At 44.9% G+C, this 21,973-nt stretch overlaps 1 protein-coding gene across 1 annotated transcript in view; it reads left to right on the top strand.

Annotated features, from left to right (window-relative positions):
• Positions 1-4,875: 4,875 nt before the first annotated feature.
• Positions 4,876-21,973, top strand: part of Fbxw7 (F-box and WD repeat domain containing 7) — a 151,201-nt gene continuing 134,103 nt past the window's right edge. The window contains exon 1 of the mRNA XM_055596580.1: positions 4,876-5,459. The gene's annotated coding sequence lies outside the window, so the exon portion shown is untranslated. The remainder of the gene's footprint in view (positions 5,460-21,973) is intronic.

A 21,973-nucleotide genomic window follows, 5' to 3' on the forward strand; every position in this document is an offset into this window, starting at 1 on the left:
AGTTTTAAAATATCACCGAGTTTAAACAAAGAGCGGCGATAAGAAATAATAATAGTCAAATGTAGTATATTGGGTGCTACTCACAGTATATGTGGAATTATTGAAAAATATTATAAAAATAATTCCATATACTTTAGTAGGGACTGTAGGAGGAAAGAATAAGCCATTGTGACTTTGCAAAATCAATGAACCAAGGAAATGAAAGACAAAAGATCTGGTGGGAAAACAATTTTTTATAATTGTCTATGAGAAAAATATAAAACAAAAGAGATTTTATTTTTATAGCTTTGAGGGTAAACACTGCACTTATGAACTGCAGGAAATAAGATGTTATACTTGTAATAGTTGAAAATGCATTGTTTCGGAAGCAATATATGTGTGTATATATATATATATGTATACATACACACACACACACACATATATATGTATATAAACACCCTACTTTAAGAAGTTTATGATCAACTCATAGTTAGGTAAGCTATTTTCTTATTTTAGAAAAAAAAAAACTGTCCTGACTATAACTCATTTGGTGACATTACTGTACCCCAATATTAGTGTTCAAATATAGACTACAGAAAGACACTGGGATTGTGGGTATTTCAGAGAATTGCTATCAATATGGTTGTGATGGCTATTCTTGGAACTTGACCACACCTGGGATTAACTAAAACCCAATTGGTTGGGTACACTTATGAGTTTTTTTTTTTTTCTTAATTAAATAATTTGAAGTGAGAAGACCCACTTTTAAACAGATCTTCTTTGGTGGAAAAATCTACTTTTAATCTGGGCCACAGCTTCTCCTGGCAGCCGATATAAATGATGTAGAAGGAAGCTTCTCTCTGCCTGCTTGCTCTTGCTCTCACTGGCAAGTCCATTACTTCACTGGCATTAGAGCCTACTTCTTTGGGATTCTGGCGTATCTGAAAACCAGCTGAGGCATCAGCCTCATGGACTGAACAACTACTGGATTCTTGGACCTTTCTTTGGTAGAGAGCCTCTGCTGGACTAGCTGGACCACAGCCTATATGGCATTCTAATAAATCCCCTTTTTCTAAGTTCTGTTCCTCTAGAAAGAACCCTGGCTAATACAATACTGGGCATCTGAAAGGTCCTCAACAGTCAGTATTTAGGGAAATGTAAGTTAAAACTGAAATGAGATACTCTCCACATTGACCAGAATGGGAAAATAAGAGTTTTGTCAGGAGTTGTGAGGTTTGGAGCAATGGCACTCATATGTAGCTAATGTGGCTACATGTATCATGTTGGAAGACCATGTGGCATTATTTATTCAAGTTTATGACATACACTCTCAAGTAGAGATTACAGAGAAACTTATGTAGACGAGATAGAATCCATACTTATGGAACATCTGCAGCAGCCTTTTCAACAGCCTAAAACTGAACCCAGACTTCCAGTAACAACAAAATGGATAAAAGAACTGTTCTATAGTGTTACGATGGAACACTGTATATTCAGCAAGTAAAGGAAACAAATTACTCCTATAAGACCTGAAGGACATACAGATTACAGCAAGGTTGAGCCATATGGTAAGGATAACAGATTACATATTATCTCATTTACATAACATTCACAAGAAAGGGGCAAACTAAACAATGTCATGCTTAGGGATCAACACCTGGGATAAAACAATAAAGAAAAGTGAGGAAATGATTACCACAAATGTCAGAATAACAGAACCCTCCAGGAAGGAGAGCTGTGTTTACGGAGGTCAAGAGGGCTTTTGGCGGATTAGCAAAACTCCCTTCATTGGCTTGGCTGACTCTTACACATTAGCCTTTTTTTTTTTTTTTTAAATAATTACTCATAGTACACAACTGTCACTTATTTAAAGCCTATTTCACAAAATTGCTAAAAATTAGCTGATATGCTATAGTGGCATTTTTAGAAACTTTGCTGGGTAATCTAGGTTATATCTTTGACAGAAGAAACCACTGAAGTGGAATAATAACACATTGATTAGTTTTTCACACGAGGTCACTTTCAAGCGAAAAGTATGAACCCCACACAGACAACCCTTTGTCACACTTTAACAAAAGTAGGTGGATCTTCACAATAAGCTGATGAGCTGGGAAAGAAACCTTGTTAGCTAAAATAAGTTTTATTCTGGTCTACTTCTTCAGAAGTCTGATTTAACTGACATATTTCTCCTCTGGATTAACAGGCAATGTAAGGAACTGAAAGCTTACAGAACAAGTTAGAAATGTATAATTCCCTCCTACCAGCAGCCAGTGGCGTAACAGCTGTTTTTCCTGCTATCAGGCTGGGTGGGGAGTCGAATGGACCTTACTCAATTAGCTCACTGGAACTGCTATTCCTAAGTGGGTGGCTCTGGGCTCTTGAGTGCCTTTCGGTCCCTGAGATTTTAAAGAGAGGTTTGGCAGTGAAGTGATCAGGCCTCTGAACACGATGCATGGTGCACACTTTTCAGGAAGTATTCTCAGTTGCAGAGCTCTGATGCTTGTACTCTGTGTTCAAAGTCCACAAAATTAAACTCTGAGGTGTCCAGCTTCAAAAAACTCGTGTAAACCTATATTTTACTTTTTTAATTTCTGCTGTAAGGAAGAGTTCAACAAAAAGGACTATGCTATAGCCATGTTGGGCTACTGCTTATTGATAGGATTTCCTGTGAATCTTACTTGAATACCACCGGTGGGGAAGGACCACTCTGTAGACAGTCAAACCCAGGGCGATTCGGACAAGCTATATCACTCCTTACTTCGGTGACACCCTCCCCTCACTTATTTTTTCAACCTTTGGACAAAAATGACCCCTTGATTTATCAACGTAGCATTTCCTCGATCTACTGTTCGCATGCAGTGGTGGCAAGCAGTGGCATAAACGCTGGGCGTGTGCCCTAAACGTGTGCAAGGTGGAAAGACCTGAAGCACTGACGACAGCTGCCACTGCTGCTTCTAGGATCGGGGTGCAGGGGTGGAGCCACAGCTGTGGAATCTGTTCCCCTCCATCTGTGCTGCTGCCGTAATCTCTTTCTCTCAGCACTTAGAAGGGCAGATTCAAGGCAGATTTCGGAGGATTGTGGTCCTTTTATCTCGAAATTCCTTTGCTAGAGAACCACGGCTTAAATTTAACAAGTTTTTCCTTAAACTTTATTTTCTTGAACAGAATCTGTAGGACAAATGGACTCCTCCCTTCCCCCCCACCCCCGGCGACACAGACACACACACACACCACACAGAGCGAGTTAGTGAGAAAGATCTAGAGAGCCAGGGCTTGAGGAAGACATGAGACGCACCAAAATTTTTCGAAAATTGTAAGGGGCACTCTGATGAGCAAGATCAGTCACCAAAAAATCTCCAAAAAGTCCAAACGACAAGCAAGAATGACCCTTAAAAGTGAGGCTCGATTACACTCGCCCCTTGAAAACATGGAAATCCCCTCTCTAACATCCAAGAGGCTGGCTCTCTGTCGGTCCTCTGCTCCCCAATTCTCCTCTTGTGTGGGCAATTCTCTTTGCCCACACAAGCCCGAGGCTGCGACTGCCAACAAGCCGCATCCCTTTCCTTTCACGGTGGGAACGTGGGGAGGGAGATGCATTACAACTCTCAGGTTTCTACGCTTCAATTCACAAAACGCTGCGCTTCCACGGCCACCACCGAGTTCCGCTGCTGCAGAGCTAGAGGCGTTCGTTCCTTCATTCATTCATTCGCCCGTCAAACCTTCGCACCGCACCACTCCGCGGCAAGTGGCGAAAGGTTCCCCCCACGCCGTGGGAAGGGTGGGGCGCTCGCTCCCGGGAGCAGGTGCAGCAACCGGGCCGTAGGTTAACGTCTCCACCCGTCTCGCTGTTCGTGGACCGGCTCCGGGCCAAACGCCTCACCTTCGGTGGTGCGCGCCCCGGCCCGGCCCCGGGGCCGGCGCCTCCTCCACGCTCCCCCAGGAGCGGTGCGCACCTGCCCCGGAGGGAACGGCCGCGGAGCTCGCCCTCCGCGCCGCCCTCGGGTCAGGGGTAAGGCCAGGCGGTGGCTTAGGCTCGCCTGGGCTCCTCCCCTTCCTCTCTTCAGTTCTGACGCGGCCGTGGAGGCGGCGGCGGCGGCAGCGGCGGCGGCGGCGGCAGCAGTCCCGCGGCCCGAGGCGCACCCACCCGCTCTCAGACCTCGACTTCCTGTTCCCGTGGTGCGTCATCAGAGCGCGCCGCAGCCTCCCCGGGCGGGGCGGCTGGAGGGGAGGAGGAAAGGCCGGCCCGGGAAGGCGCACGGCGGAGAGGGCCGGGAGGGGGAGGAGAGCGGTTGCTAGGCGACTTGCGTCATCGCAGGGCGCCGCTCTCCTCCCGCCCCTCTGTGGAGTGAGGCGAGAGCCCCGCACAGAGCGAGGGAGACAGCGAGCTGTGCTCCGGGCGCCGCCGCCGCCACCGCCGCCGCCGAGAGCGTGAGAGCGAGTGAGTGAGCGAGCATCCGAGCGAGCCGGCGCCCGTGCACTGGCCGCCGCCGAGACCTGCGCCGCAGCCCGGGCCAGCGGGAGCCGCGGCCGCCGTCTGCTCCCCCCCTTGCCTTCCCGGCCGGCGGCGGCTGCTGCTGCACACGCCGGAGCCGGAGCCGGAGCCCCAGCCGGAGCCGGAGCCCGCGGCCGGGGGCAGGGAGGCGGCCGCCGCGGGTCGGGACTGCTAGCTGCTCAGCCGGGAGAGGACGCCCGCGAGGGGCCGGGCTTTTTGCCTCGGCCCGGGGCGTGGGGCGAAGGATCCCCCGAGGTGTAGGGAGGGGGTCCCGGCCGCCGCGACACATGCGGGAGCCGGGAGCGGGGGCGGCGCCGATCCGAGCCCGCCGAGTCCCCAGCCCAGCCACCGTCCTGTCCGGCCGCCCGGGGCCGTAGCATCCCGTCGCGGAGTGTATGAGCCGGAGCCTCCAGCCCAGGAGCCACCCCCGGGCCGGGGGGCGGGGACCCCGATGTGAAGCGGCCGCGGCGGCGTGGTGAGCGGCCCCGGCGCCGCGGTCCTCTCCTTCCCTTCCCCTCCCCTCCCCTTCTCCCCCTCTTGGGGGGGGCTTCTCCTCGGGCCCGCCGCCACCCCCCTCCCGGCTCCTCGGCGGGACTCCGGGAGTTCTCGGTGCCCCCTCCCCGCCCCAGCCCCCAAGGGCGGCGGGGCCGGGGGGGACCCGGGGGGCCAGCCGCAGCCTCCGCCCAGAGGAAACTTTACCCAAACAAAATCACCGAGCTTTGCGATCGTGACTGTCCCGGGACAAGTGGCTCAGGACGGGCAGAAGCCGAAGCCTGCAGAGACCCAGGAAGAGGAAAAGCGGTGAGCGGGGCCGCTGCCGCCTTGCTCCCGGCAGCGCGGAAGAGACCCGGGTGGCTGCCTGGTGGAGCGACGCTAGAACCGCTTCTTCCTCAGTTCCGCGCCGAGCCTTCCGCAGCTGCCGCCTCAGCCCGAAGAAGGAAGGGAGCCAGCCCACATTGTCAGCGCCACCGCTCTTCTCTGACGCGTGAGTGGACCCGGGGGAGGGGGACGTTCTAGGGTGGCAAGTGGGAGCGGATGGGTGCTTGTTGCTGGAGTTTGGCTGTTGTTTTCTCCGGAGGGTTAGCAGCGGAGACCTTTCCTTCCTGCTGATGGGAGAAAGCATCGGATTGCAGGAGTAATGCAAGTACACCGGGTTTTTCTTAAGGGAGCTGTGTCTTCAGAGTGGATGCTTGCGCCTTTCTGGACACTAATTGGCAAGGGAAGCTGAGAACGCTCATAGACAGCTCTGTCCTGTAGGTTTTCCTGCCACACCGGCTGTGATACACCACAGTGGTTTTTGTTTCAGGGAAACTCCCATGGATTCCCATGTGGGAATCACTTAAATCAATTCTTAATATTTTTTTTTTCTTTTTGAACATTGCATTTGAAGTTGCCCTTGGAAGGAAGAGCAGTTTTCGTGTTAGTACATAGTGAAATTTGGTGCCTCCAACACCTATTTCACAAGTGCACAGGTTGTAATGTGTAAGGAGGATGTCAGCACATTGCAGTTGCTCAGGAGAATTAGAGTTCCGAGGATGCACAGCTAACTCACTGAGACTAATTTCAGGGAGTGTGCTTACTAGACTGCCTCCTCCTGAAAGCTGCTGCACTTTCTTGTTCGTACTGCTCTTTTCTATTGTTTGTTTTTTTCTTTTGGGAGGTGGAGTAACATATTTTATGTGATTGCAAATTTTTGCTAGAGACTGAAAGGGCTTACATGCGGCTTCTTTTATTTGGCTTCACTTGTCAGCTAAAGGAGAAACTTCATACGCTTTGAAGAAAGTATTTGAGATATCTTAAGAGTGCTAAATTAGAGGTACAGAAAAGTGATGCTTCACATATGTAAGGGTAGCCTAGCTTTTTGTCCTTCCAGACAGCTACATGTGGGCAGAGTAGAGACCCTGTGTGGAAATGAAAGGAAGCCTGTGCTTATCTACCTCATCCCTATGTCCATGCAGCTTGATTTCTCCATTTAGGATCATGATTAAATTTGTTTGAAAGTTCCTCACATTTCACAGTGTTTGGGTCCTGTTCCCCCCTTCTCCTTTTAAAGTAATGAGCCTGTAACTTTATTAGTTTCTGCAATAAGTGACAATTCCGTTATCTTCAGTTTGCCTCCTCAGTCTTCCAGGATACAGTTTGAGGAATGATCAAACACCATGAGTTTACCTTTCTTGCTTTTATAGATTTTGGTTGTCTGTTGTCATCTGTCACCCCTGTTACTCCCCCTGCTGCTGCTGCTTCTGCTGCTGCTTCCTCATTTTCCTTCTTCCAGACAGAGTTTCTTTTGTTACCTTGGCTGTTCTGGAACTCACTCTGTAGACCAAGCTGGCCTTGAACTCACGGAGATCTACCTGCCTCTGCCTTCTGAGAGTTAGGATTACAGGTGTACGCCATGACTGACAGCTATGTCTGAACATTTTAAGAGTACTTTTACTTTTTTCCTCATTTCTTTGATCATTTTGCTCTCTTTTGGGTCTTCCAGCTCTTTTATTCTTTAGATGCTTTGTTCTTCATACACTTTTATGAGATCTTAAATTCTACTTAGATGAGAATTGGCATTAAAATATTGAATGGTGAATGTAACTGTAGGTCTAGAATGAAATATGTTTTTGGCTCTCTTAATCTTAATTTGTGACCCTGAAAAGTCACGAATTCCATTTTTTTAAAAAAGATGGTGATTGAGAAACTTAGTCTTCCATAGTTTTGCTTTTTGGAAAGAAGGGGAAGGCAAACCAAGAGGTGTATCTCGTTTGGTCAGGGCCGCACACCAAGTGCGGGCTGTGCTCGGTTTGTGGCTGGTTTAAATCATGAGGGTGATTTAGTGAATGTGGAGGCGACAAAACATTTGACACGCTGAGTCTTCTTTCTGACCAGTGACAGAGGCAATCCAATACAAATTGCACAGAGCTGTGGGAAAGGCTGGGCTGGTGCGATGGCCCACTGGCTGAAGCTGCTGGCCGGGGCCCTGGAGTCCAATTCCCAGAACCAAAGGTGGAAGGAGAAAACTAACTCTGCAGAGTCGTCCCCTGACTGGCGGCACAAACATGTGAAGTAGTAGTAAAAATAAACAAACCTTTTAAAAAGTGTGGGAAAGGGGCACATGTATGACCATTGTTACTCTGAGATCACCATGTGCCAGGCACTGTCACTGCACATTTTCATTAGGGAAATGCTGAGTTTTGGACTACCCAGGAATTGGAGTGTCTGAGCCAAATCTTGCAAGTTTTCAAAAGAAAAGAACACATGCAAACAAAATATTACAGACTTAGAGTCAGAACATGCAAAAGGTGACTGTCATTAGGAAGTTAGCTTGTAGGAATGCCTGCCTGCTGAGGGGGGTTCTCTACCGGCTAAGGTCCGTGTGCTTGTGCAGCCGCAAGGTGACAGTTCATAAAGGAATTTGAAAACAGTGCTCCATAGAGCACTGTGATGGAGAAGCTGTATTTTAGAGACATTGTGCTGGCTTTTGTTTCATTAGGAGACCACCATGGTTAGTTACCTGGGGGCCACACTGGAGGAGGCGAGTAAAGGAAATGCTTTAAATGCTTGTATGGTGCTAGTAGTTTCTGATGAGCAAGAAATCAGAACCGGGGCAGCTGACTTTGCTCTCGATGGTGGAGTTTGCATTAGGAGCTGGTTCATATAGTTCATGTGTTGGTTCATTCTGATTTTCTTCGCTTCTCTCTCTTCACTCTGTTTCTTGTCCCAGGCTCACCTTGAACTTGCTGTGTAGCTAATGATGACCTTTTAACTTGTTATCACCCTGTGAGGACTTGAATGCTGACCTTACTGGTGTGTGCCACCTTTTCTGGTTTTGTAGTGCTGGGGATGGAACCTGGGGCTCTGGGCATGCTTGGCAGGTACTTTATCACCCGAGCAGCATCTTCCGGGCCCCACCCCATGTAGCTTTTGGGGCGGCAGAGTAGCTGGGGAAATATGCTGCTGACAGTGTAGGTAGAGATGGGTGTCATTCTCACAGCCTTAGGTTTTTGAGATTGCTGATGCGGCAAAAGAGCTGAAAATGAGTTTTAAATATGGGGGATTGGGTAGATTTGTGTTGGCATAAGCATGGGCATAGTAAGAGAAGAGACACTCCCCAAAAGAGATGCTTCCTAAGTGATCGAGAGTGACAGCTGAAAAGAGAAGTAGCCTTTAAACATAGCTGCCAGCTCAGTCCCAGGGTAGGTAATCCTGTTGTAGAAAGTCACATGTTTCCAATATCATGCATAGATCCTGAGATGCAGTTTCAGAAAGCAGGACTGTGTTAGGGAGCTTATGAATAAAACTCAGATTTTTAAAGTTTCCTTGCATTGTTATAATCTTAAGTTCGATCTCAGTCCTAATGAAGCAATTCTGAAAATTAGTGGCAGAGAAGGCTGCCTCTCTTACGTGTAGATATGTGCTTCTTTGTGTCCCTTACAATGGAGGGCCATTCCTGTGTTAACTACGCATGTATTAGGGATTCTTTTTGTGTGTAAAGTTAAAACTAAAAATAGTTTAGTACTTAGGGATGTTTAAACAAAACAAACAAACAAAAAACCCAAGCCAGATGGTGGTGCTGCACACCTGTAATCTCATTGCTCAGGAGGCAGAAGCCTCTCTGAGTTCCAGGCCAGCCTGGTCTACAGAGGAGTTCCAGGACATCCAGGGGTACACAGAAAAACCTTGTTTTGAAAAATCAAACAAAAATACACAATCATCCACTTTATGTTTCTCTGTTTGAATTCAGTGCCTTCTAAAGCTTCTTTGGCTTCTAAAGAGAGTATTCAGTTGGCAAAAATCTCTTGGAATAGGTTTATTTATTTATTATGTATACAGTGTTCTGCCTGCATGTACAGTTGGGTGCCAGAAGAGGGCACCAGATGGTTGTGAGCCACCATGTGGTTTCTGGGAATCAAACTCAGGACCTTTGGAAGAATAGCCAGTGCTCTTAACTTCTGAGCCATCTCTTGAGCCACCAATAAATATTTTTAAAAAAGGAGGTAGGTCTACAGTGATTTTAGGATGAGGATATAGCTTTGGAATATTTGCTATGTAGAGATCCTTCTACTTTCATTGTTTCTCGCATGGGTGAGACATGAGTCTATTTAAAAGGCATTAGAATTAATGTGATTTACTTGTATGATGGGACTCCATGATGGAGAATGGTAACATTTACACTCTTCCCTGGCGGTTTTGCTGTTAAGAGGAGAGCCTTGAAGTTTTGTGTCTATGTGTGTCTCAGTTCTGGAGTCTGGGGGGTTAGCAGCAACGCATGTAGATACACTTTGAAAATGGTTCTTGAAGTCTTGGTGGACGAAAAGGAAGGATTGGCAATGCCTCAGTGTGGGTCAGCATGCCCTGTCACAACTTTCAGCTGTTTGTGCCATGTGAATGCAGCTATAGAAAAGTGGAAGTGTGCTGTAACTGCTCCAGTAGGATCTCATGCACAGGAGCAAGAAGTAGATGGAATTTAGCCTCTATGTGGAAGTTTATAGACGCTGGCAGAGGGCAGCTAAACCTTCCAGCATATGAAGTGTGAGCAGCCTTACACTACGGAGCCAGAGTGGCCAGTGCAGGGGGTTCTGCTTTCTAGATGCGATGTGGTCCTGTGGGCGGCATTGTAATGATGGTCTGCGTTTACACTGATGAGAGTTCTGGACCAAGGAGCAGAGGTGATGCTCTCTAGATGGACCTGAGAAGTAGAGATGTCTTATCAAAATATGCCATAATTGATGTCTTAGTTACTTTTCTATTTCTGTGACAAAATAGGACTGAGGAAACTTACTTAAAAAAATTACAATTTCAGAGGATGAGTCCATGGTCAGCATGGTGGGTGAACATGGCAGCAGGCAGTCAGGCATGGCACACGAGAAGTAGCTGAAAGCTGGCAACCGACCCACAAGCACAGGAGACTCAGTGACACACCTCTTAGTCTTCTCAAAGCAGTTCACCAGCTGGAGGCCGAGGGTTCAAATCTGTGAGCCAGTGAGGGCCGTTCTCATTCAAACCACCTCAATTGATGCGTAGGAATATGCTTGTTTTTGTATTAAAAATTTGTATTTTGTACTAACAGAATCTTGTTAAGAGAGAAGTTAGCTTTTTCCTCCTGCCACTGGGGATTGGAACCCAGAAGCACAATACATGCTAGTCAAGGTTCTGCCACTGAGCTACATCCCCCGTGGTAGAAGCTTCCATTTCACAGGTTCTGAAAACAAATTGTGAAGCATTTTAAGAAACTCATTGATAGTTTCTTGTAACACCTTTCATATATGCAAATGGAGTATATATCCTTAATGCATGTGATATTTATTCATATTCTTGTAATTACAAGTTTACATATAAATATACTTAACATTATTCCTAAAACATTTTGACATTGTGAAATCCTAGAGAAACATTTGCGATTCTCACTGAGCTCTGGGACAGGAGAATGATTAAAAGAAAAGATTTCTAAAAATGTCTGAATTTTGTGAGTACACTCAGTTTTTCTAACAGTGAGCTTCACAAGGGGAGAGGAGGAGCAGTGTCTGCGCTGTGTGCTGTTACCTTCCCTGCATGGAGATGCACAGGAGCTCAGCTGTCACGCGCTTTCGCCATCAGAGCTAAAGCACAGCTGTGCGTCATTCAGGTCCTGTGTGGTCTCTTGCTAAGCTTGCCGCCTCTGCCCTTTCCTTCCTCCTGAAGAGTAGCTGCTAGACACCTGCAGGCTGTGGAAGGAGGGAGCTCCTTCTCCCTCCCTGCTTGTGTGTTTGTGTGCTGGTAGACTGTGACAAATGCTCTTTTCTATATTAAAGGACCACTGAGACTTCTAAATCTTAAAAGCCAGTGCGAAATAAGGCGAACACATGTACCCTTAGCCTTCCCCACCTTTGAGAGGTCACCAGTGAAGACACTATGTGTACCTGGGGCTTTCTTATGCCAGGCTAGCCGTTTGTCTCGGCTTCCCAAGTGCCGAGAGGCGCCCATGCCACCAAACTCTATCTGCTGATACTCACAACGCCAGTCAGTGAAACTGTAAGGCACATTGTCTGTTGTAAGAATGTATAAAATTGATTGATGCTTTAGGATGTCATGTTTTTAGGAGAGCCTAAGGAGTGACAGACCTTGGCATAGTGTCCACAGTCTGAGAATTTGCTTCACCAAAAGTATTGAGTAATCTGTAACTAACTACAACCAGTGGTTGAAAACACATTCCTGGAACCAGCAAGGAGTTGCTAGCTCCTGTCTCATCTGTCTAGGAATACTCATACACAGGAAGTCAGTTAAATGGCCTTTATGGCCTTGGCCAAGTTACTTCCTCAGCACCGGGTTGCCGGGTGAGCACGTTCTTCCAAGGTTTGCTGTGGGTGATGAGGCGACTGAAAACTGTGCGGAGCTCGTGTGATTGTCACCAATGGTGATTTATTAAGTTACATGCCTTTTCATGTATGATGTAGGTAGAGGGCTAGAGTCAGGCGTAATTTTGCCAGCACTTTCATTGTTGTCAGGGTTTCTAGGCTGTGAAGAGACACAGGAACTCCTACCAAGGACCGCATGTAACTGGGGCTGGCCCACAGCTCAGCGCTTTAGTCCATGTCACCATGACAGGAAGTGGTGTGCAGGCAGACATGGTGCTGGACAAGTTGCTGAGTTCTGTCTCCATCCTTGGGCAGCAGAGGTGAATGCTTGGCCAACCTTGAACGACTGAGCCCCGCAGTGACACACTTCTGCCAGAGGCCACACCTACTCCAACAAGGCCACACCTCCTAAAAGAGCCGCTCATTATGGGTGGCCAAGCAGTCAAACGTGAGTCTATGTGGGCCATTCCTATTCAAGCCCATCCCTCCTGTCCCCTCGGACAGGGCTTCTCAGTGTAGTCTTGGCTGTCCTGGAACTAGCTCTGAAGACCTCACAGAGACTTGCCTACTTCTGCCGGGGTTAAAGGAGTGTGCCAACACTGCCTGACTAATTTTGCCCAACATTTAAATGAACACTTGAGTTTGTAGTCCTGTTTCATAAGCATCAAAATGAATACATTTCATTAACATTTTATTAAAAAGACCTAAAGACAAGAGAAATGACAGGACTATTTTAGACAGGGAAGATTTATTTGAACCTTACTGAACTTTCAGTTCATTGCGAAAGACCTGAGTAGTGCATGGAACAGAAAGGTTTCCTCTTTATTCTTGAGTAATTAGTGATTTTTTTTTTCTGATAATGATTACAATTCAAGTTGACTATCAAAAAATCCTGGAATGTAATTTAGTTATTAGTTCTCACTCTTTACTACCTCTCTCTCTCTCTCTCTCTCTCTTTTTCTTGTCTGTTTGTTTTTCCAGAGACTGGGTTTCTCTGTGTGTCCTTGGCTGTCCTAGACCAGATTTGTAGGCCTTGAACTCACTTCAATCCACCTGCCTCTGTCTCCAGAGTTCTGGGATTAAAGGTGTGAGCCACCACGCCCTGGCTTCTTTACTTTCCCTTTAACCCTGAAAATAAAAAGCTTTAGAAAATCTTGTAGCTAAATAGAAGATTTATCTGTATCAGTTACATTTCAGACTAAGATTGAAATAATCTTTATTTAGATGAACACTAGATACCTGTTTTTTTTTTTTTTTTTTTTCATAAAATGTTGTGTATGTGTAATATTCCTTAAATACAAGATAGCTTTCAAAAATACTTTTTCTGCAAGTCTGGAATAGTTGGTGTTATCAGCATATATAAGGAATAAATGAAAGAAGCAAATACTTGTTGATGGTTTTATAACGGGTTTGTATTGTTATCCTGTGTGCATGTGTGCATGTCTGTGTGGGGTATGTGCATTTAAGTGCCGGTGCCTGGCAAGGCTGGAGGTGGCAGACCCTTTGCCGCTGTTGTCCCTGGGGATGGTGGACCACCCGTGTGGGTGCTGGGACCCCACTGGGGTCTTCTCAGGAGCAGTGTCTTCCTTTAACTTCTAATCCAACCGGTACTTTTTTTTTTCTTTTATGTTTTTGGAAGGTTTTTCTGGTTTGTGAACCATTTGGTTATGCTTTTACTCAACAGAATTATATAAGTATATAAAAACCTGCAGGTAAAGGATTGAGACATTTCTCAGCAATGATGACTTTGTTATCTCTGGCCCTTCTTGTTTTTTTTTTTTTTTGTCCCCCTCTTTTTAAGGCAAATTCCTTTAGATTTTGATGTAAATGAGAAAGTAGGGTGGTTTATCTGCAGGTGGAGCTATATTAGATGGCTAATTTGATGAAGCTCCAACTTTTAAAATGTCAACATTTGAACTTTTTCTTATTGGTAGCAATTGGAGTTAGGTGTCTGAAGCTTTCTTTCCACCTCAGCTTTTTTCAAGAAGGATCTTGGGCTTAGGGGGTGAGCACATCCTGACTGCTCTAAGAACTCAGTCATCTGCCTCCGCAGGTGTGGGCAGTACTCGCTGTGAATCTGGTGGGACAGCAGGGCAGGGCCTCACTCTGTCCATCATTCCACCGATGGGATTGTTTCCATCAAAAAAGAGAAGATTTTAATTTACTGGATTGAGAAATTTGGAGCAGGAAACATATTTAAATTTGTTATAAAAGTCATCCAATAGGAGAGGAGAGGGTGAGGGTGCGGGGGAGGGGAGAGGCAGCACCGAAGAAGAGGGAGGGTTGAAAGGCATACTTGGGGACCGGAAGCTTTGAGGTCAGTCTTACTCAGAGGTCACACCCTGTTATTTCTTTGGGTTGTTATCTGCTACTGTTTGAAATGTTGATTAGGTGATTGATTTTGTTCCTAGCTTTTCAACCTCTGGATTCCTTAAACTATTGAATTTATAATCTGTATGTGTAATCAGTGTGTCCCAGGCTGGGGAAAATTTCCACCTTCCCTGATAGGAGGTCTGCACAGAGAGTCTGATCTAGCCTGCATTTCTAACTCAGCTGTAAGAGAGATGCTAATAATTCTATATGAATAGCTAAGAGTCAGGCGTTGAGTCGGTGGCCCAAGTTCAGTGTGTTTCCTGTAAGTGTGACCTGTAAGCTGTGCTAGTACCTACAGCTCCAGTGGGGTAATTAGGAAGACTGGCATCATGCATGCACGCGGTGGCACTGGGCTCAGTGCTCAGTAAGTGCTGGCCGCTGCAATATTGCATAGTGCAGGGTTAAGTTATTGTTTCTGTAAGGTTGCTCTGTTTTCAAACCCTGATGTCATTTGTGATCTTTGCCCTTGAATAAATCTCTATTTTGAATGCTGCCTTTATTCAGCAGAAGATATTTACTGAACACCTACTGTGCCAGGCCTTGATCTAAGGGAACAAAGCATAAAAATACCCGTGTGCTAGAAACTTACCTCTGGTTGGAGGAGACAAGACACAAATTAAAAGCAACATAGAAATTACGGAATTGGGTTGGTGGATTTTGTGTGCTGGGAACTGCCATTAACCAAACCTGCAGTCTTCCTCGTTTCTGTTGCTGTAGTCTAGTTTGGGTGCACCCTGAGCACAGGGCACAGAGCTGGCTCCTCTGTCCCCAGCTGTAGTCTGTCTTCCTTTGAAAGCAGCCTCAAAGTTGTCGTCTTTGCCTTGTCAGATCACTTAAGTTTTCCTCTTAGTCCTCCAGACTCTGTTTTCCTCCTGATTTTGCCTCTTTCTGGCACCCTCCCTTTTGCCTTTCATCTCAGTCCTTCTCAAGAGACAGTGCTCAGAAACCCTCTTTTCAAATACACCCTGTTTATGTGGCATTCCCATCGTGTGTGTCCTCCTTTTCATTACCTTTAATTGAGATAGTTTGTTTAGTCTCCTTTTAAAAATCCCCACTTTTCATCTGTCTTCAACTGAATTTTGAACCTTTTAGGGTTAGGGTTACAGGCCACGTGTCCATTCCTTACTTAGGAGAAAAGGCTACTACTTGTTCCAAGGGGTGTTGTGAACTTCCCGAGAGGAAATGCAAACACTGATCTTAGTGCTGAAAGTGCTTGCTGTTTATCTTGGGCCAGTTGGGGAGGTTTGACAGTTTCACTTCCATTTTGTTAATAGTTACAGTTTTAGTTTTTTTTTTTTTTTTTAATGTTGCAGTGTTACTTTTCAAAAGTCATATGAAAAATGTGATGATGTAACAATGATTATAGAGCAGGAACTCAAGGCACCCTCATGTGGGTACAAACACAAGAGCTCATGCTTACTGGCTGTAGGGCTGTTGGCATGTTCTTCCATCTCTCTGTTCAGTCTGTAATAATAAAAATGCCACACACAACAGATCTGTAATGAAGAGATTTGGGGAAAGGAAAGAGAGAGAGAGACAATGGGCGAGTATAGGAGAAGATAATAGAGGAGCATGCTGTCCCCCTCCCCCAGAGAGAAGGTCAGAGAAAGCAGGGAGCAAGAGAGAAACCGAGGCAGAAAGCTGGTGGGAGTGGCAGACAGGTTTTATCTCAGGCACCTGGCCCAGGGGATGACGTAAACATTGTGAGGACCCTAAAGGCACCTGAAAGGCCAGTTGAATTGCTTGCACAACAACATAGCCGTTTATCCACATGATGGGGTCTTGCAGATGCTGTGCTTTTAGGAGAAATAAGGATCACAGCCCTGTTTCTGACATGTAGTAGCTAGCCTGGGACAGTGGGAGGGGTTTCTGATGGTCACAGCGATACAGAGGGAGCAGAGAAGCAGGAGCAGAGTGAGCAGTGGAGGACAGGAGGAGGGGGAGCCAGCAAACGAACGAGCTAGCTAACTAACCAATCAACTAACTAACTGCTATCTAATGGCTAGGAACTGGTTTAGATGATAAACAGGGCGGCACTCAAAGCAAATTATTATCTGGCCTAAAATACCAGTAGTGCCAGTGTTGGGAAGGCTGTTTTGTAATTAAGCCCCCACTCTTATTTGGATTTAGATATTTTATTTGGATATCTTTTTTTGTATAAGGCACTTTACCAGTTAGATTCTGTTTGAGAACTGACTGTTATTGAAAGACTTATAGAGAAGTCAGTCGATAGAACTTTTTATTTTTAAGGTGAAAGTTACTTTAAAAATAATTTAAAAGTGTATATGCTTTTTCAGAAACTGAGGAAAAGTTCCCACTTTCTGGCAGAATTTACTTTTTTTTTTTTTTTTTAATTTGGTAAACTACCCCTGTAAAAGTATATTTAGAACTGAGGGCTTCTTAGATACGAGTGCCAGAATGTATATTTTGTAACGTGATAATGTACATTAAAAGAAAAAGCACACACACATGCAGGTTAAAGAAGTGGTCAGGTGGGGAAGCTTGGGGCCTTGTGTGTTCTTTCTCTCCTAAGGACTTTCCTATCTGTCTTCTCTTTTATGTTGCTTTTCTCTGCTGAGCCTTTCTATTGCTTTGCTTTTGTCTTGTGCATTTTTCACCTCAGTCGACCCTTGGCTGGTGGCCTTTCTAGTACAGATCTTATCTGTAAGTAAACTTCCTTTTACTTCCCAAGTTCCTGGGAGACAACAGCCTTCAGGTGGGAATCCAGAAGAGCAGACTTCTTCGGTATCGAGTGTGTGCCAAGTAGTCATATACTTTCAGTTTTTTGTTGTTCACATGACTTTTATCATTTTTATGCAAAAGACTGGCTGTGTTTTCAGGAATATAAGACATCTGCGTACATTACATGTGTGTGCGCACACATATGTGTGTATATATCGCAGCTCACTATTAGTTCCAGAGTCCCCCAAGGCTACCAGCAACTGTCGCACTGCTTATCACCAACTTGATCAACTTGAATACCTTGTCTGGGTTACTTCTAGCTAACACTGTGTAAAGGTGAGATAAACAATTGTTAAACTGCGTGGTAGACAGGAGAAATGTGTGTATTCAGTTATTCTAAGCAGCTTTTCTGTGTGTGTCCTTTGCTTCTGTGTTCTTGCGTACCTGTGTGTTGGCATAGATGTGGCTGTAGGCCTGCCCACGTTGTTCTCTTCCCTATTTTTTGGGACAAGTCTGTCACTGAACCTGGGATTCAGCCGTTGTGTAGGCTGGCAGGCCAGTGTGCTCTAGGGATCCAGCTGTCTCTGGCTTCCTAGTGTTGTTGGGCCTAGTGACTGGTTTTTAACGAGCTAACGTTCATCTGAATTCAGATCTTCATGCTTGCAGAGCAGACTGTTTACTAATTGAGCTGTTTCCTCAGCTCCAACAAGCACTTTTAACATTCTTGTTTCTTTTCTTTTTTCTGAGACAGGCCTTCCTTGGCTGTCCGGGAACTTGCTCTGTAGATCAGGCTAGCTTTGAACTCAATAGAGATCCACCTGCCTCTGCCTTCTGAGTGCTGGTACTGAAGGCTAAAATTTTGTTTCTAGTTTAATGTTTTTGGTCTTGAGTTAAGCTGAGGATGTTGAGTCTGTGGATTTGGAGTGCATAGATGCAGAAGGCCAACTGTACTGTCATGTATATTTGTCTTCTGCATCTTCCTGTTCCTTTGCCTAGAGGATTCTTTCTTCCTTTAAGACCCTATTTAAGGGCTGAAGGGATGGCTCAGAGGTTAAGATCACTGGCTTTTCTTCCAAAGTTCATTTCCTGAGTTCAATTCTCAGCCACCACATGCTGGCTCAAAACCATCTATAATGACATCTAGTGCCCTCTTCTGGCACCACACGCAGGCAGACTTCTGAAAGATCTACTAGGAAACATGTCCTGATTAATGTAAGCAGAATGAGTTACTTTTACTTACAGTGTCTGTCACTTTTACAGCAGCTGCGGTGATCTTTTTTTTTCTCTTTGAGTGTAGGGGCCACATCGTATTCACTTTTTGTGAATTTCTCCTCCCCCAGACGCCTTACCATCCCTGCTACGTAGTAAGCTAGTCGGTGTATGGCACGTGAGCAAAGACTGGACGAGAACAAAGCAGGAGATCTTTTCAGTAATCTCTGAACTGTAAGCCTTGTCTTGTTACCTGCGTATTCAGGTGCTCAGTAGTGCCTTCTTCAGGGGTGATCTGCAAGTATTCATTAAATGAATTAGTACATTTTATATATTTTATTTTTCGCTATGTGTGTGTCTGTGTGTATCACACGTTTGTAAGTGCCCGTGAAGGCGAGAAGAGGGCATCCAGTCCTGTGGAGCTGGAGTTACAGATGCTTGAAAGGCATCCAGTGGGGCCTGGGAACTGAACTTGGGTCCTCTGCCAGAGCATCCCGCACTTCTAACCACTAACCATCTCTACAGCCCGAGAGGAGATTTTTGTAGTGGACAACTCTCATGTGACTTTCTTTGCTCATTTCGAGGAAGCCATCTAGTTCTAAGACAGCTTTCTACCCTGGGACAACTGTGGCTCGTGCTGGTTTCTCTTGATTCAGGAGTAGATTCTACAACGCAGTCCATTTAAACTTTTCCTTAAACTTTTAAACATTTAAACTTTTCCTTAAAGCATTTTTGGGGGCTGTAGAGATGGCTCAGTGGTTAAGAGCTCTGGCTGCTGTTCCAGAGGACCCATGTTCAATTCGTAGCACCCACATGGCAGCTCACAATTACTTATAATTCTAGTTTCAGAGGATCCTACACCATATACAAACGTACATACAGACAATATACCAATGCACATTAAATAAATAAATAAATAAATAGATAAATAAATAAATCTTAAAAAAAAAAAACTTGTCTTTTACTTAAAAGGTTTATATTCAACCCTGGGTATAGATACACAAATTAAACATTTACTGACAGTAGATAAAATATTTAAAATTTTTACAATTCTTTGGTTGTAAAGAATTAAATCTTAGTTGAATATATGATCTTCAGGGTACAGACATTTTCAGCATTTTTTCCAGAGTTGATTGACATTTTGATTCTATAATTGTCAGTGCTGAGCATGCTGCTTTGCTTCATTGTTAGTAATAAATGTCAGGAATATGTTTAGGGCAATTTCAGAAATTGTTCGAAATTTTGTTCTAGACTTAAGCCAAAATTTACTGAGTAATTTTTTGAAATGAAACCTGAGCCAGGAACTTGTTTTTAACACCAAGCATTCTAGGGTTGGGAAGGTGGCTTAGTGGTTGGCTGCTCTTCCAGATGTCCTGAGCTGAAATCCCAGCACCCTCATAGTGGCTCACAACCACCTGTAAAAGGATCTGATTCCCTCCTGCGGTGTGTGTGGAGACACATCACTCAGATACATAAAAATAAATACATAAATATTAAAAAATCGAACATTCTAATACAGTATAATCCAAAGATACAGGAATTTGCGACGACGTTCTGAGAAGTGACAGGAGGAGTGCTTTAAGCGTCTTTGTTTTCAGCACTATTTTCCGGAACTAAATGGTGGTGTGTCTGTCAGGCAGGGAACCTTGTATGGACAGCAAACACACTGCAGCACATGTGACAGCACTCTTGTGTCTGATACAGCCGTTTCAGTCCATGTGCATTTGTGCTGCATGGCCTGAGAGTGCAAAGTGCTTGTGTTCTGTGTTCAGAAGCAGGGCTGCAGTGAAGTCACATGACCCAACAGGCACAGGCGACTCATATTCATTTTGCTTTTGATTTTGAGTTAACTTTCAGACATTAAAGTTAAAGTGTGCTCAGAAACTTTTACCATTGACAAAGTTTTCATGCCCTCCACCCTGAACTCTGGGACCCCTGATGGAATAATGACCTACAGTTTTAAGAAACTTTATCTAAAATAGATCTGAACGATGACTTCATTGATTTCTCTTTTCGTCCACGGGCCTCTTCCGGTATCATGTTTGTGTAAAAAAAAAATGAATGTTTTCTTATTAGGCTTCCATAAGAGCTGTTATTAAATGATAGTGCTAAGTAAAGCCTGGAGCCAAAGCAAATGAATATGCATTTTCATGTATTGACCGTAGCTGAGGCACTTGAGGCCTGAATAAGGCCTACTCAGGTGGAAGTGAGGCGGTCCCCTCTGCAACTCTTTTCTTTTGATGATTGAATTCAGCCTCAGCCTTGGCCTGGTAACCTACAGGTAGACTTGTGTGAGGGTAGACGGAGAACGCTGTGAATCCAGGATCCAAATGCCTCGTCTGGTGAATTAATAATGGCATCATGGCCATCATTAGCACTTAGTGGATGTTACTGTGTGTCAGCGTGCTGAGGACCTCCACATGTGCTGTTTACGCTTTGTGCCTCACGCTCACATGCTGTAGGTAGAGGATACAGATGGAGAGATTTGAACACAGGACTAGAAATTTGAACTCATGGAAGCTATGCTTTGTGCTTTATATCCTTAGAAAGTGTAGGATTCATTATTAGAAGCAGATTACAGGAGAAAAGAAGAGCAGTTCCCAGGTATGTCTGTTTCCAAAGTAGTTGTGAAATTTAACCTGTATTAGAATGATTTGCCTGAACCTCAGTGCTTAGTTTTGTTTTTAGTGTCACTTTTAGACCAGGTGTCCAAGACATTGTCACTTCACTTGCAGAAGTTTATTAAGATAAAATGTCTTTAAAATATGCAGTGGGCTGGGGGGGTGCAGTGGTGTGCGCTTGCCTGTGTGTGCAGGACCCTGAGCTTCATCCCTAGCCCTGCAGAATACAGGGGAGGGAGAAGGGCTTCGGTCTACTTCATATTCACTTAAGAATGGTTAACATTTTCATTAATGAGGACAGGGTCCCAGGGAGTCTGGGCTGACCTTGACCTGACCTTCTGTCTCTGGTCTCATACTGCTGGGATTACGGGCACGCACTGGCACTCTAGACTTTGAAATATCACTCACAGTTGGAAATTATGGTTGGACATGTTTGCGTAGCATAGCAGAAATTTAAGAACTAATACTTGTTAATGTCGTAAGTATGTTATTTAAGTTAGTGGTTCTGTGGACTATTTCCCTAATGTTACTTCTTTTTCGTCATTTAAAAAATGTCATTTTTTCTTTGCTATATTTTGTCTACCATGAGTTTATACTTAGTATGTTATTAATACTGAATTTCAGAAGTACTTTTTATGTCTGTACTTCTATTTTTATATATTTATTGGGAGATTTAAAAGTTTCACATTTTTATTTTATTACCTTACACAAAGCTAAGCCTGGGGATTGATTTTTAAGTGGTTTGTTTGTTTGTTTATTGCAGTGGTGAAATCAAGCCCAGGGCCTGTGCATGCTAGGCAGGCAATCTACTACTTTTTAGTAAATAGTGTACATCTGTTTAAACTTTGTGTATTTGAGAACTTTAAATTCTGTGCTTTTGTAAAATTTTATCAATGGCTACATGTAAGAGTAGAATACCTATTAATTTCTATTACAGCTTAAAAAATACTGAAATGGGGTGGCTGGAGAGATGACTCCACAAGTGAGAGCTTGTATGTACCACTCTTACAGATGACCAGGCTCAGCACTCCACCCCCAAGCTCAGAGCCTCCTGTAACTGGCTTCTGGGGGCCAGCACTGCTGTGGACATGCCCCTTCTACATTTAAAAGTAAAATAAATATTGGTGGGAAAGAGCGCCTGACATCGGGCCTAAGATTCTCAGTTGCTTCCAGGTCTGACAGCCTTGTTTAATCCCTGGAACTGTCGTGGAATGACGGAACTGGAAAGAGAGAGTTGCCCCACAGGCTGTCCTCTGACCTCCACATGCATGCTGCGACATGTTTAACAACAC

The sequence above is a fragment of the Psammomys obesus genome, unplaced genomic scaffold (assembly GCF_907164565.1).
Source record: "Psammomys obesus unplaced genomic scaffold, mPsaObe1.curated_primary_1811, whole genome shotgun sequence".
Taxonomy (NCBI): Eukaryota; Metazoa; Chordata; class Mammalia; order Rodentia; family Muridae; genus Psammomys; species Psammomys obesus.